This window comes from Hemicordylus capensis, chromosome 1 (genome assembly GCF_027244095.1).
Source record: "Hemicordylus capensis ecotype Gifberg chromosome 1, rHemCap1.1.pri, whole genome shotgun sequence".
In the NCBI taxonomy this organism is placed as follows: domain Eukaryota; kingdom Metazoa; phylum Chordata; class Lepidosauria; order Squamata; family Cordylidae; genus Hemicordylus; species Hemicordylus capensis.
The window spans coordinates 271091468-271104741 of record NC_069657.1 but is presented as its reverse complement, the minus strand read 5'-3'; the positions used below and the strand labels follow the sequence as shown (position 1 = coordinate 271104741).

The following is a 13274-nucleotide window of genomic DNA, read 5'->3' as shown; positions in this document are numbered from 1 at the left end:
AGAGCAGGCTTTCTGCAGTCAGGGAGACTGCAGAGAGAGGAGGGGAACTGGCTGTGCAGGCTTCCTTCTTGTATGGACAGCCTGTACAACCAACTACAGCCAGAGAGAGGGAGAAGCTTCCTACCGCAACTCCGGTTCCAGACAGGCAATCCTGCAGTTCTGCATTTGCACATAATGCAGACTATGGCAAACCTCGGATTGGAGTGGCAAAACTCACAACAACCCAGGGGTTCAAATATGAGTTTGGAGAGCGAAACCTCAGGTTGCTCTCTGTGCTGAACTCGAGTTTCACCAGGGTGTTCTGCATTCTCCCTTGGCAACCTCTGGCCCTTTAAACTCTGGTTTCACGTTACATGATAATGCGGTTTTAGTATGAGACATTAACCCTTTCATATCCAGACATCTCTAAAACATTTACCTTCTAACTCACTTCATCACAGAAGAGATAGAGATTTCCCCCCCCCCCCATTTGGAACAATTTATTCATCCACAAGGTCTGGTATTGCACAATGAGCCTGTTACTAATCTGGGCAGTCATAAACCACCATTTTTTCAATATCTACAAATTAGGCATGTTATCTTGTCATTGCTTCAGCAGCATGGCTCATTACATAATAAGTCTTTGGGATTATTATTACTGTTGGGACCAAAACAGTGGGTAGAATCTGAATACCTCTTTTAAATCTGGACACACTCCAATTCCATTTTAGAGGCAAATGAGAAAAGGACCTTTTTGTTACTATTCTATCAGATGACAGGGTATTGATCCTTGATAACAGGCTGCCTAAATTAATTTCTTCAAACCTGAGAAAGAATAGCCCTATTCACATTATGTTAGTTGCACATACATTCTGTGTATAGTGTATGCATGTACAGATCTGTGTGTGTATCTGTTGTTCATGTTATGTTCAACTACTGCACAGTAGTACATCTATACCCTATATTTGAGGGGCATGTTGCCCAGGTTCACCTTTAAAATTAACATATGGACAGATTCTCACACAGACACCTGCATATGCATACAGATGCCTGTACACATGTGCAGTGTAATATCTGAACAGAGCTGATTTTTTTTAAATTATTAGTGGTACCTAACTCCTCATCAACATCATCATATTTACCCAGTGCTACCATTTTTGTTGGAGAGTTTCCACTGAACATGCAGATTGTCAGTATATATTTTTGGATTCTCCTCTAAAAAAAAAATGTTTGACCATAGGTTAAGATATTTCCCCTGATCCTAGGATAACAATGCTGTGGTTTTTAAAAGATGAAGTCCACGCACACACACACAAAAATTAAATTTGCTTATGGCAGCAAAGGTTTGCATAACATCTGCATGGAAACAATCTGAAGCCACCTTACTGTCAGCCTAGTTTAAGAATATATAGGAAATGGTATTGATGGTTAAACTGGCATATTATGAGAAGTTTTCAATATAATTATGCAGATAAATATATTGAGAAATTTTCCTTTTTGTGACTTATTGGAATAATGAATGTCAGTATCAAATCTATCCTTATGTATTTTTCTCAGCCTTGTAAATACTCTGCATTATACACATTTATTAATTTTTTAAAAATAAATTTTGGATTTAAAAAAGGCAGCCAGTGCTGTGAGCACAAACTGCTCTGCTGTACAGTCCTCACGTCTAGCCATTATGGTGGGGGAGGGGAAGCACTGTGCACCATCAGAGGGCCCAGCACAAGACTTTGCCCCAGGGTCCCTACCACCGAGCACCAACCCTGCATCCCTGTGACTGATTGGGTTGGAAAGGTAACTCCAACGTTCAGTTAAACAATCAATGGATGCTACGATTGGGCTGGTTCATATCTGCCTCCTCATCACTTGATGACCATAGGATGAAGTGATGAGTTGCATTTGGGGAAAAGCCATCACAGATGCAATGCTCCAGATGCATCTTCCACCCCATGACACCACAAGCAGAATGGCCCCTCTCCAAGGTTTCAGGCAGGAGACAATCTCTCCCTGCCCTACCTGGAGGTGCTTCCAGGGATTGCAAAGCAGATGTTCTACCACTGAGTGATGGCTCAAAAGGCATCACAGTGTGGATGGGGCTGTGCGTTGAAAGATCCTTTTGCACTGGCAATACATGCTTAAGGCTGCTTTATTTGCATGGATCTCTCTTACTAGGTGAGAGTGATCCCACACACACACACACCCTCTACTGTCAATGGCAGTCTTGAATGAGAAATCAAGTGAAGCATAGCACATGGCTGTGCTAACCAGCCCTCGGTCTTGCAAAAACAAAAAAACAAAACCCAGCAAGTTGTGAATATCTACATGTCAGCTTCCTCCCTTTCCCCAGTTCACCCTGATCCATTTTTAAATGCTGCTGCAACCGGAAAATAGCGATAATGAATGTTAATGGCTTGAGGAGTTGATGCCATGCTGACTCATGTTAATTTTCATCTTTCCAGAAGATAACCATATTGTCCCCTCAATATAACTAGAACTAATGCTGATGCTTGTCATTGTCCTCTATGGAAATTAATGACCCCTGTTAGCTAGAGCCAGCAGAACCTGGTAGGCTACGTGGTGTGACTACATTTCAAACGAAAGGAGGTTTGACATGCCTCACTGTGGTGCACATATGCTTCAAGGCCAAGCACTGCATTACCTCTAAGTGGTGTGCCACTGAAGGGCTTTCTGCAAGAAGAGAGAGTGAAATGTGAGGTTATCTCTGCTCTGGCATGTGACAACATGGGGTCTGCCTACTGCGCAAAACACAGGTTATCAATTCAGACCTGAAATAGAAAGTGCAGATATTTAAGAGAATGTATAATTTATACACAAAGGCTGGAGGGGGAAAAACTGCATTGCTTTCAGAATTTAATTACCCCGTTTAAAAAATATGGGCAACACAATGAGACACAGCTGTGACTCGCCAGGAATAGTTTCCGAACATCAAAGCACCTTTGTCAATCCTGCAAAATGTTATATATTGCTTCTTTTACAAGGGTAAATGGAAAGGACCATCAAACTGAAGGTCAAAAACAATAATGTGGAATTAACTGGCATGGAAGAGGATCTTTTTGAAGACATCTGTTACAGGCAGCAGTTCCAAAATCTAAAAGGTTTATTTCATAGTTTATGGTTTATTATTCTGCCAGCAGAATTTGGTTCTTGTTCCCTGCCCTGTTGTCCAGGTAGTGTCCCTTAGAACCTGATCCTAACCATGCCTACTCAGAAGTAACTCCCAATGATTTTCATGAAATGTATTTAATGGGCAGTTTCATATGTCATAGCAGCAAGTAAGGTTCTGCCAGCAGCCTCAAATTCCACTCTCAGCATATCATTTGAATCCACCAATATCAGGTTCTTCAGCCATACTTCCTTACAGGAATTCGTCATCTGGAACCTAGATTTGAAGTTGGTTACAGATGTTCGTTTCCCCGGAGAAAGTGCAGCTGGGAACCCGATATTGGTGGGTTTGGATAACACTCTGGGAGCGAAACCTGTAGCTCTCCCAAGGAGTGTGGTGCTCACTAGGAACTACTACTACTACCATACCACTATTAACATACTACTACTCCTACTACCACCACCACCAACAACAACTGGCAGTTGGTGGCTGGCGGAACCTTACTTGCCTCCATGATGTGTGAAACCTAAGTATGTGTGTTTAGAATCGTAGCAATGCAGCCTGATCCTATGCACATGGTGATGGTGATGATGGAGGTAATGATATGTGTTTACCCTAACACTTACACTTTCCTAAGCAGTGAGAAGTTCCAGGGGCAATACTGCCTGGGGTGTGGCTTCCTCTGGAGGAGAGATTATTGGAGGCTTGTGATGTCTTTGTAATATTTGAATTATTTATAAGTATACAATTGGAGCACCAGGCAGAAGCAAAGAGCATGCATTCCTGACAGGCGACAAGCCTTCTACCTCATCTCAGATCCCCAAAGAGAACCCCTGTACCCCATAAAGCAATACTTTTACCTCTCTACTCTCTTTCAGTATGTCTCTTTCTGTCCCACAAGATGCCTTCCCATTCTGATGGCTTTCCATCTTCCATCTCCTGTTAAGGAAGCATCAGTGGACTATAAAGAATGTGTGCCAAATCCCGAATTCTGACCAGGCATTGCCTTTAGCGGAAAACTATACAGATAGGCTCATTTGCAATCAGACATCTGGCTTACAACATTATTATTATGCCATCAAAGTGCACAGAGTCACAGAGACACAGACTGTAAACTCCTTGGGGCAGGGAACTACCTAAAATTTGACACAGGGAAGGCATTTGAGGGAGGGGAGAAAGAAGGAGGTGAGGGCAATAGGAGAAGAATATAGATTCTGTTCAGTAGGAGAAGAATATAGATTCTGTACTTCCTATGGACCTCAATTTCATGCATGCACTTTTAATGGGAGATCTTTTTGCTTCAGAACTTGCTATCTAGCCTTTAGCTGCTCAATTATTCTCTCCCTTTCCCCGAAATCAATTGCCTGTCCTCAGTCCAAAACCGAGAAGTTCCTCATTGGAAAACATTGCATCAAACCTTTTCCCCTTCCCACAATTCCACTTGGGAGCCATTTACTCCATCTGCCTTCTTCTAAACAGTCTTTGATGGAGTTGGGATGCTTAACAGCCTTTTGTGGACTGGTTTCAAGCAGCAGCCTGCAAGGCAGAGTTCAGACCCTGCAGAAGAGTCACGCCAGGGCAGCAGGTAAGGCCAAATGTGTCTACCAGCATGCTAGTGTTTTGTTTCCACACATCCACAAGCCATTCAGGGCCACTAAGCATTGTGGGAACTAATAGCTCCAATTCACCAGAGCAATCCTGAATGTTATGCATAATAGCATAGAGATGTGCATGAACAGCTGGTGCATGGGCTGGCAGGTCCGCGGTTCCTTTAAGGCACCCTGCTCCACTGCTATTCTGAGCACTGCGCCCAGTCCCCAACTGGCCATGTGGGGCTGTGGCACTGTTTCCTGCAGCCTCCACACAGTGTCAGTACATGCATGGCCAACACTTGCTGGTCATTGGCATAGTCAGCAACACCACGCTGACTGTGGTGGCCGTGTGCATGCTGATGCTGCATGGAGGCTGCAAGGAACAGTGCTGCAGCACCATGTGGCTGGTTGGGGACTGGTCACCACACCTGGAAAAGCTGTGGGGCAGGAAGGAGCAGGTAAGAAGCTCCTTACTCCGTAAGGGAAACACTCCCTGCCCGATTGAGCCAGCTCAAACACCGGCAGCTGAGCCAGTTTGGCGCTTCCCAGAGGAGCCGCCAAACCAGCTCGTGCACGTCCCTATAACAGCACCACCAAAAAGCACCATCATCCCATCTCCACTCTTCATGGTATGTGGTATGCAAAAACAAATGTACCACTGGGGATAGGTCATAGCTCAGTGGCAGGGCACATGCTTTCCACACAGAAGGTTCCAGATTCATTCCCTAGCTTCTCCAGTTAAAGGATCAGGAAGAAGGTGAGGAGAAACATTGGGACCCTGGAAAGCCATCTCCAGTCAGAGTATGCAAGACTAGAAAAACCTCTGATCCGACTCCGTATAAGGCAGCTCCATATATTTTGTAACAAATGTTAACATACCTCACATATGCAGCCCCCTGTGTGGACAGGTTCACCATGTCAAGCCCCCTTTGGAAGGCTTTTCATCAGTCCTGGAAGCTTAAAAGCTTGCTCTCTCGCTCTCTCTCTCTCTCTCTCTCTCTCTCTCTCTCTCTCTCTCTCCTCATCAGATGTCAGTCCAGTATATCAGCCGGCTTACTTGGGGTGTCTTTCATTGTCTGGGACTGGCATGCCAGTGGAACAGCGTGATGTCTGCCTACTGTGCAAAACATAGGTTATTACTTCAAACCTGGGAAAAAAAGGCAAGAGAGAGAAAAGGCCGATATTTTAGGACATGTATAATTTATAGATAAACACTGAGAAAATGCAGGAGTGTTTGCAGTATCTAAGTAAAATCTAATTACCACTTTTTTTGCAGAAAGAAAAGGAGCAGGCAGCACAAAGCTACCCAGCTGTGACTAATTTGGGACTCCTTTGATAACACTTAGGATGCTGTTTTTGGAAGTGTCTTCCATTTGCAAGCCACAGTATATTTCTGATTGCCCCCAGCCAACAGGAGGTGAGGGATCTATTCCTGATCAAGATTCAGATGGTTTTCTTACATCTGCTCTTACTCTTTCCCACATATCATTTGACAGCAGAATTCCCATACAAATGGCTTAAAATAGTATAATTAACATTATATATTAACTTGGTCATCCCCCCGCCCATTGCTATTCTATCTGCTCTGATTTGATTGAATTTAGGAACATTAACTAAATAGAAGGCTGTTACGTGCACCTGGTGATGGTTTCTAACTTTCTGCAGAAATAGCACTGCCACCGTTTATTGTAGAAACTTCTCTTTTTGCGTCTTTTAACAGACACTAGACCAGCTCTGTTGTGGCAGTTTGTTTGCTTCGATGCCAATACATTTTCTCTGAACCAATCTAAAACTTCAGTTTTGTGCAGGGCCATTTCCAAGGGTGGACTGTAAAAGGGCAGACGGATTCAGAGAACTCCTCGTGCCCTGTGCCTGGGAGCTGCCGAGCATCCAGGAGGAGCCACCTGAGCTCCTGTTCGCTCCTGCTGGGGCTCTTGCCCCAGATGCCACTAGCCACCTATAGCTGCCGCCACTGCTAGTCTCCTCCTTCCACCACTCGCCTGGCTCTGCCCATCCTCTATCCATTGGCTGAGTGGAGCCGATCGAGCATCTGAAGGAAGCAGCCGGTGGCAGCTGCAGGTGGCCAGCAGCAGCAGCTGTGGCGGGGTGTGTGAGTCTCAGAAGGTTCCCCCTCCCCCACTGGCCTCCCCCCCCCCGGTCCTTTTCAGGCTAGTTTGGGATGTCCATGGTCCTTCCCGGCCTTCTTCCTGCTCACAGTGGCAATTTTGAAGACCACCATGCATGCGCACTGGTCCTTTGCGTGCCCAGGTCCCATGCCTGTTCAGTGAACATGGCAGGGAACTTACAGGGGATAAGGGGTAAATGAAGGAGATTGTTTGTGTAAGAAAGTTGTGCCTATTAAATGGGTAGAAGCGTATGAACTTAAAAGACAGCTGTTCTGATTCAGGTTATACATGCCTGCGGTTCACAATCCATCCCTAATAAAATATACATTGATACCTTGGCTTGGTGAGAGGGTTAGCAACGCTGCTTTTGACTAGGAAGACATCACTGATTTTCTATCCATTCATTTAAAGTTTTACTTGGAATTATGGCAGCCTGACCTAGTGACAAAAATGGGTTATGACCCAGCGGTAGCTGCCACTGGACAAGAGGGGACAAAAGCTTGAAGCTGCAGATCTCCAGAGAGGCTTCCTCCTGCCCCCTTCTCCCAGCACTGTGAGCTGGCCGCTTCCCATTGGCCACTTGCTTGGGCCCAGTGCCAGCTTGCTGCCCCATCCCCAAGAGAATGCATGGCCCCTTTAAGGCAGGTTTGTTCTTGCACTGGCATGGGGCAGTGCAGTCATGTCATCAGGCAGTGCAGCCGGTGCAGAGTTCAGGCTGAGGGTAGCCCCAACTGTTAGGTGATGCCCAGAAAATGCAGGCAGTCGAGGGACAGCCTCCTGCCTCATTACATTGCTGCTTTGGCCCTAATATGTTACCCCACCATGGTGGTGCTTGTGCAGTCACCATTCAAGAATTGTGAATTCACTTGCAGGAATAGCTGCATTAGCAGCTAATGACAAGTTGCCTTTGCGAATCAATCAAGAGAACTTCACCTCTAATGGGGGAGAGGTATCATTCACACCCGAAAGCAGCCAGTGTGCCCTCACATCATACTGTATTCATATGGGGGTGCCGTGCACAGGCCTGCTGCACCCCCGCACATACAATCAATAGAGATTGCTTCCGCTGACCCTGAGAAACAGTGGCTTGCCTGGGGCTGCTCAGCAGAAAGCCGAAGAAGCTATCCCAAATGTGCTCCAAGCAAGTTTTTAAAAGCAATAAGCCAGAGGGAACATTCAAAGAGTTTTGAGTCAGCAAGACCCTTGAAGGGACTCTGAAAAGCTTGTAAGGCAGTCAGTACATTGTGGAAAAGAAAGTGAAAGACATCTCCCAGCATAAACACACATTCCCCGAGGAAGAGTTTTGCTAGCTTAAAGTGTGCATGATGAGTTGTTGGCTCTGGGATACTCTTTTCTGTTTCCTGCAACTTAAGGAGGCAGTTTCCCTTGTCTTCCTGGGCCACCCACTGCCAGGCACACAGAAGAACACCATCCGCTGCTTCGTCTTGTTCCTTTGTTAGCAATTTCTCTGCCACCCTCTAGACTGCCACTTGGATAGATCTCATAAAGCTATTTATCCATTAAAAAAAATAAGCAGAGCTGTTAATCTTTCCTTTACTATTGCCTTAAAAATTGACAGAAATGGCTTTAATGAAGGTGTGAAATGCTTGGCAGTTATTTCTAACATATGCTATAGCACCTGTTAACGTCAACTGTTCATTTGAAGTTGTTAACTTTATTGTTGCCATCTAGTCCTATTCCTATTCACACTGTGGTTCTTAGTTGGCTGTTTTGTGTTTTTTTTGTTAAGATAAAGCTTATTAATTTCTTGAAAAGTTAATTCTATAACTCCCCCCCCCCATCTCAATCTCTCTCTCTCAAATGAAAAAAACACACACCAGCCATTATAATAACGTGTTCAGGTTAGAAAATGTCAGTAAAAGCGAGCTTTGCAACCTGATGTCACAATAAATTAAACGATAAGTTAAGGTGGGGAGGGGAGGGAAATGAAAGTTAATGGTTCAAGATTTATCTTGAATTTCCCAAGGAAAGCTTGGATGAGTTCAAATCCCCAGGGCTCCCAGGAGTCTCCAACCATTTAAATCTGATTTAAACACGAGGCTCACGTTTAATGTTTAGATATTGCTAACATGACAGTCTGACTTGCTTCATTATAATTACAATTTCGACAGACACCTGATTACATTAAAGCACCCATACCTTTCTGCTCACTTTAAAGCAATGTGAAAGTGACAGCATGGTGAAAATGGCACCCTGTTCCAGATAAGTGAAGCAGAGCTGTCTCTCTCCTCCTCCTCCTCAGGAAAGCCTTCTTACAGCAATCCGATGTTGATGCTCGGTTGTTGTGCAGCCTCCTTGGTTGAAAGGTTTTCTGGATATCGGGGTAAGTTGGTAGATTATAGCTGCATCCATCCCTCACCAGTTCATGCTAGAATGAAAACGGCTCCTGAACCATATCCAGCACTTCCATACACTGAGTCAGACCATTAGTCCATCTAGCTCAGTATTGCCTACGCTGACTGGAATCAGATCTCCAGGGCTTCAGGCAGGAGTCTTTCTTAGCCCCACCTGGTGATGCCAGGGATTGAACCTGGGACCTCCTGTATGCAAAGCAGATGCTCTACCACTGAGCTACAGCCTCATCTATGAAGAGAAAACACCCCAGAGTGTTCTGGGCACTCCTATGAGGCACCACTTTCTTTAATGTGGGGTATCGTTCAACACATTCAGACCATGTTTGGTGTTGGTCTGGTTGTATCCTGGTTGGGAGCAGGGCAGTGGTGTAGGGAGGCCAGTGGTAGCAGCCCTGGTTCAACTTGCTTCCAGTGTCCCCCCCGCCGCCGCCGCCGCCGCCAGCCACACACCCCGAATCTGCCATCAGACACAGGAGGCATGGTTTTGTTTGCAAATGGGACTGTGCAAACAGGAAATTCCAGCCAGCAGCATGTTTGCAGTGCTGCTGGGAGCGATTCTCCCTGCTTCTTTCAGCCACACAGCTCCATTTTTAAGAAGCTTAAACAGCATCTCCTTGCCTTTTAAAGCAGGGAGAACCGTTCCCAGCCATGCTGTGAACATGGCCAGGATTTCCTCAAAAACAGGGCGCGTGGCCCCCGTTTGTGAGTGAAACCACACCCCCTGCATCTGACATCAGATGCAGGGGGCATGGCTGGGGCACAAGGCATGGCCCCTGAGTGTGGTGGCCCGGGTTCTTTGAACCTATTCACGCAATGGTGGCTCTGCCCTGGAGCAGGGCCTGAGAGAGGTAACCGGGGCAAAACATAGTGTGTGGAAACTTCTCCTTCATCCAGAAATGCTGTCAGTAGATAACAATAGTAATAGTATGCTCAAGGTCCTCAGCCTTATGGTGTCTTGAGCAATTTGGTCCCTTGTCTCCCATCTGAGTTGAAAGAGGCTAGCTCCCAAGCAGGAAGGGTTGTCTCTCCAAGTTGAAGCAATCACTGCCCTACATAATGAAACCAAGGGAAGCCTACTCCTGCTAACTGGGCAAAGAGGCACCTTTTACTGTGGTGATTCTCTTTATTTAGCAGGGGGAGAGTAACTGGCCCTATCCACCCCCAGCACAGGACCTCCAGTGACTGTTGCTGGTGTCTGTCTGATGTTTCTTTTTAGATTGTGAGCCCTTTGGGGACAGGGGTCCGTCTTATTTATTAATTATTTCTCTGTGTAAACCACCCTGAGCCATTTTTGGAAGGGTGGTATAGAAATTGAATTATTTTTATTATTATAAATAATAAATAAATAAATATAATAATAATAATAATAATAATAATAATAATAATAATAATAATAATAATACTCATCCACCCCCCACAGCAAGATCTTCTCAGTGGAAGTAATTGCTACTGCAGACCTAGAACTGGGGCTGGGATCAGGACCCTAGAATTTAGTATCATGGGATATTTAATTTTACTCTGTGCATAGGAACTGACTTCTTTGGCAACAGTAATGGGCCAATTGTATTAGGAAAATACTGGAATATTTAGCCTTGGATTATGGGCAAGGGGGAATCAAAGTCTTGCATTGCATTGTGCTAGATGGAAGGGAACACATTTATAATATAACAACACCGAACAAAGTCTCCCCTTGCCCGAAGCTATCATCATAAGTGAGGGTGGTGTCTCTTTTAAACAAGGACCATTTCTGTCAGATAAAGAGTCTTCAAAAAATGGGAGCTCTCAGATACTATTACTAATGAAGTCTGTTGTCTAGGTTCGGAGGTTGTGAGTGCCATGCAAATGCAAGCGGCTAATTAGATTGATGATCTATTTGATGCCTGCTGATTCACGTATGAAAAGCTTCTGCATTCCTGACTTCATGCTAAAATTTGTGCAGCATTATGATTGCTGAGTGATGTTCAGAGAAATCTGATTACTGCATAAATAGGCAAGTAATGGCTCTGTCAGCTTTCAAAGGCAGTAGATATACACCTGACAAAGATAATAGGATGGCCCAGAGGAAGAGGGCGGGGGTATAAAACTCACAAGGACTTAAAATGAGCAGCAGCAAGCTGCATTCCCTATCAGCGAAAGACTTTATAGTTTGGATGCAAGATTTCCATGGCACTCTCTGTGGTCACCAGGAGTCGAAACCGACTCGACGGCACACTTTACTTTACTATCCAGTGACTTTCGGAATGGCAAAACGTGTGGGCTTGCAAATGTGTTAGGCCATTAAAAGGTTATATGCATCAGAGGAGAGCCTTGAAGCTATTTTTATACATCATTTCCTGTAACCAAAAAAAAAAGTAGGGGGGGGATTTTTCAGAGAGCAAATATGCATACTGCATTATAATGAATCTGAAAAGTCTTTCAAAGGGTTGCAAGCTTTTAAAAAGCAACCACAACAACTGAAGCTTAAGGGCTAGGAATGAAGCACTGGGAGGCTGGACATTAGCTGGCTGATTGAAGTGAGGTATATGGACATGGTTTGTCAACTTTGTGCATCCCTGTTTAGGAGTTCTGTGTAAGGTGGGTACAAGGAAAAGTGGATAGGGATATCAAGGAAGGCTTCCTTAGAGCCAGTAGGCTTGGAAAAAATCACAACCCACCTGCCAGGTAGAATGCTTGCTCATTGGCTCACTCCATTTTAAAGTATCTTGATAACACATACCACTGAAGTATTTTTTGTTTTTTGTTTTTAGGAAATGCCTTTTCACACAACGTAAGAACTCTTCGGGATGACAGTTTATGGGCAATAGCTGGTGAGGACGCACAGCTATAGACAATTCTAATTCACTCCTCTCACTTTGGGAATTACATGCCACTGTTTCAATTCAAGGTGCTGTTTTTGACCTTTAAAGCCCTTAATGGTTTGGACCCAGGATACCTGAGGGATTGCCTTCTCCCAAGGGTTGCTGCCCACTTGACGAGGTCATCTGAGGGGGTTCTGCTCCAGGTGCCAACAATGAGGGAGGCTTGGTTGTCATGCACTCGGGACAGGGCCTGCTCTGTTGCTGCCCCCAGACTCTGGAATGCTCTGCCGGTGGCTATCTGCTCCTAAGTCTCCATCACAGCTTTTAGAAAGCATGTTAAATCCTGGCTTTTCACCCAGGCTTTTATATGATTGTCTCTGCTGCTTCTCTTTGTATTCTGTACTGTTTTTATGAGTGTGTTTTCAATTTTTAATCAGATTTGTTTTTATATTTTTAGCTGATATTTTAATTGTGTCATTTTTAATGATCTTGTTTTAAATTCTGTTGTAAACCACCTTGGGGTTATTTTAATGAAAGGGGGTATATAAATTTAACAATAAATAAATAAAATAAATAATTGTTCTACAAATGCATTATCTTTCCTTGGGAGAACTCTTGACATACAACACTAACCATCCTCCCAAACTGTGTGAGTAATAGTGCTGATAGCAGATCTTGGACAGTAGACCATACAAAGTCCTGTTCAATGTAGAGGCGTTCTGCCAAAAAGGATTCTGACACTTGTGCACTTGCCACTCAAATTGCTCTCCAAGGCAGCCCCTTGGAGTGAGGGAGATAATGAAGAAAATTAGGAGAGGTGGAGCTGGTGGGCCCTCAGGAGCTGGGGGGGGGGCTGGTTCTTTGAACCCATCCACTCAATTATAGCTACACCCCTGCATATGAGTGCACAGATGTCTGTACATCTGTACTTGATTTTATGTGAATGACTGTGCCAGTGTTCAACCTGGGTGCATCTGCATTCATTTTAAAGGTAACCCACATTCATTTTAAAAATGAACCACTTGGGGCCCCTCAAATGCATGGTACACACAGGAAGAGTATTGCTGTACTGCTGTTCAACATAACTTGTGACTAAAGCCCCATTCAGACATTACGTTGAACAAGTGTGCAGTGCACACTGGTTCAGATCTGTGTATTCACAGGTTAGACTGAACACAAGTATAGGAGTACACCCCCTATCTGTACCATGTATTTAAAAGGAACGTTTAAAATGAACGCAGGCACAACCATCCACCCAAAAACATGTACAGACATCT

At 44.6% G+C, this 13274-nt stretch overlaps 1 long non-coding RNA gene across 1 annotated transcript; it reads left to right on the top strand.

Annotated features, from left to right (window-relative positions):
* The first annotated feature begins 254 nt into the window (after positions 1-254).
* LOC128345009 (uncharacterized) lies at positions 255-12552 on the top strand. Its single transcript, XR_008316181.1, has 4 exons — positions 255-3098; positions 5975-6115; positions 9004-9168; positions 11947-12552. It is a non-coding gene; the product is annotated as an uncharacterized LOC128345009 (long non-coding RNA).
* The last annotated feature ends 722 nt before the right edge of the window (positions 12553-13274 follow it).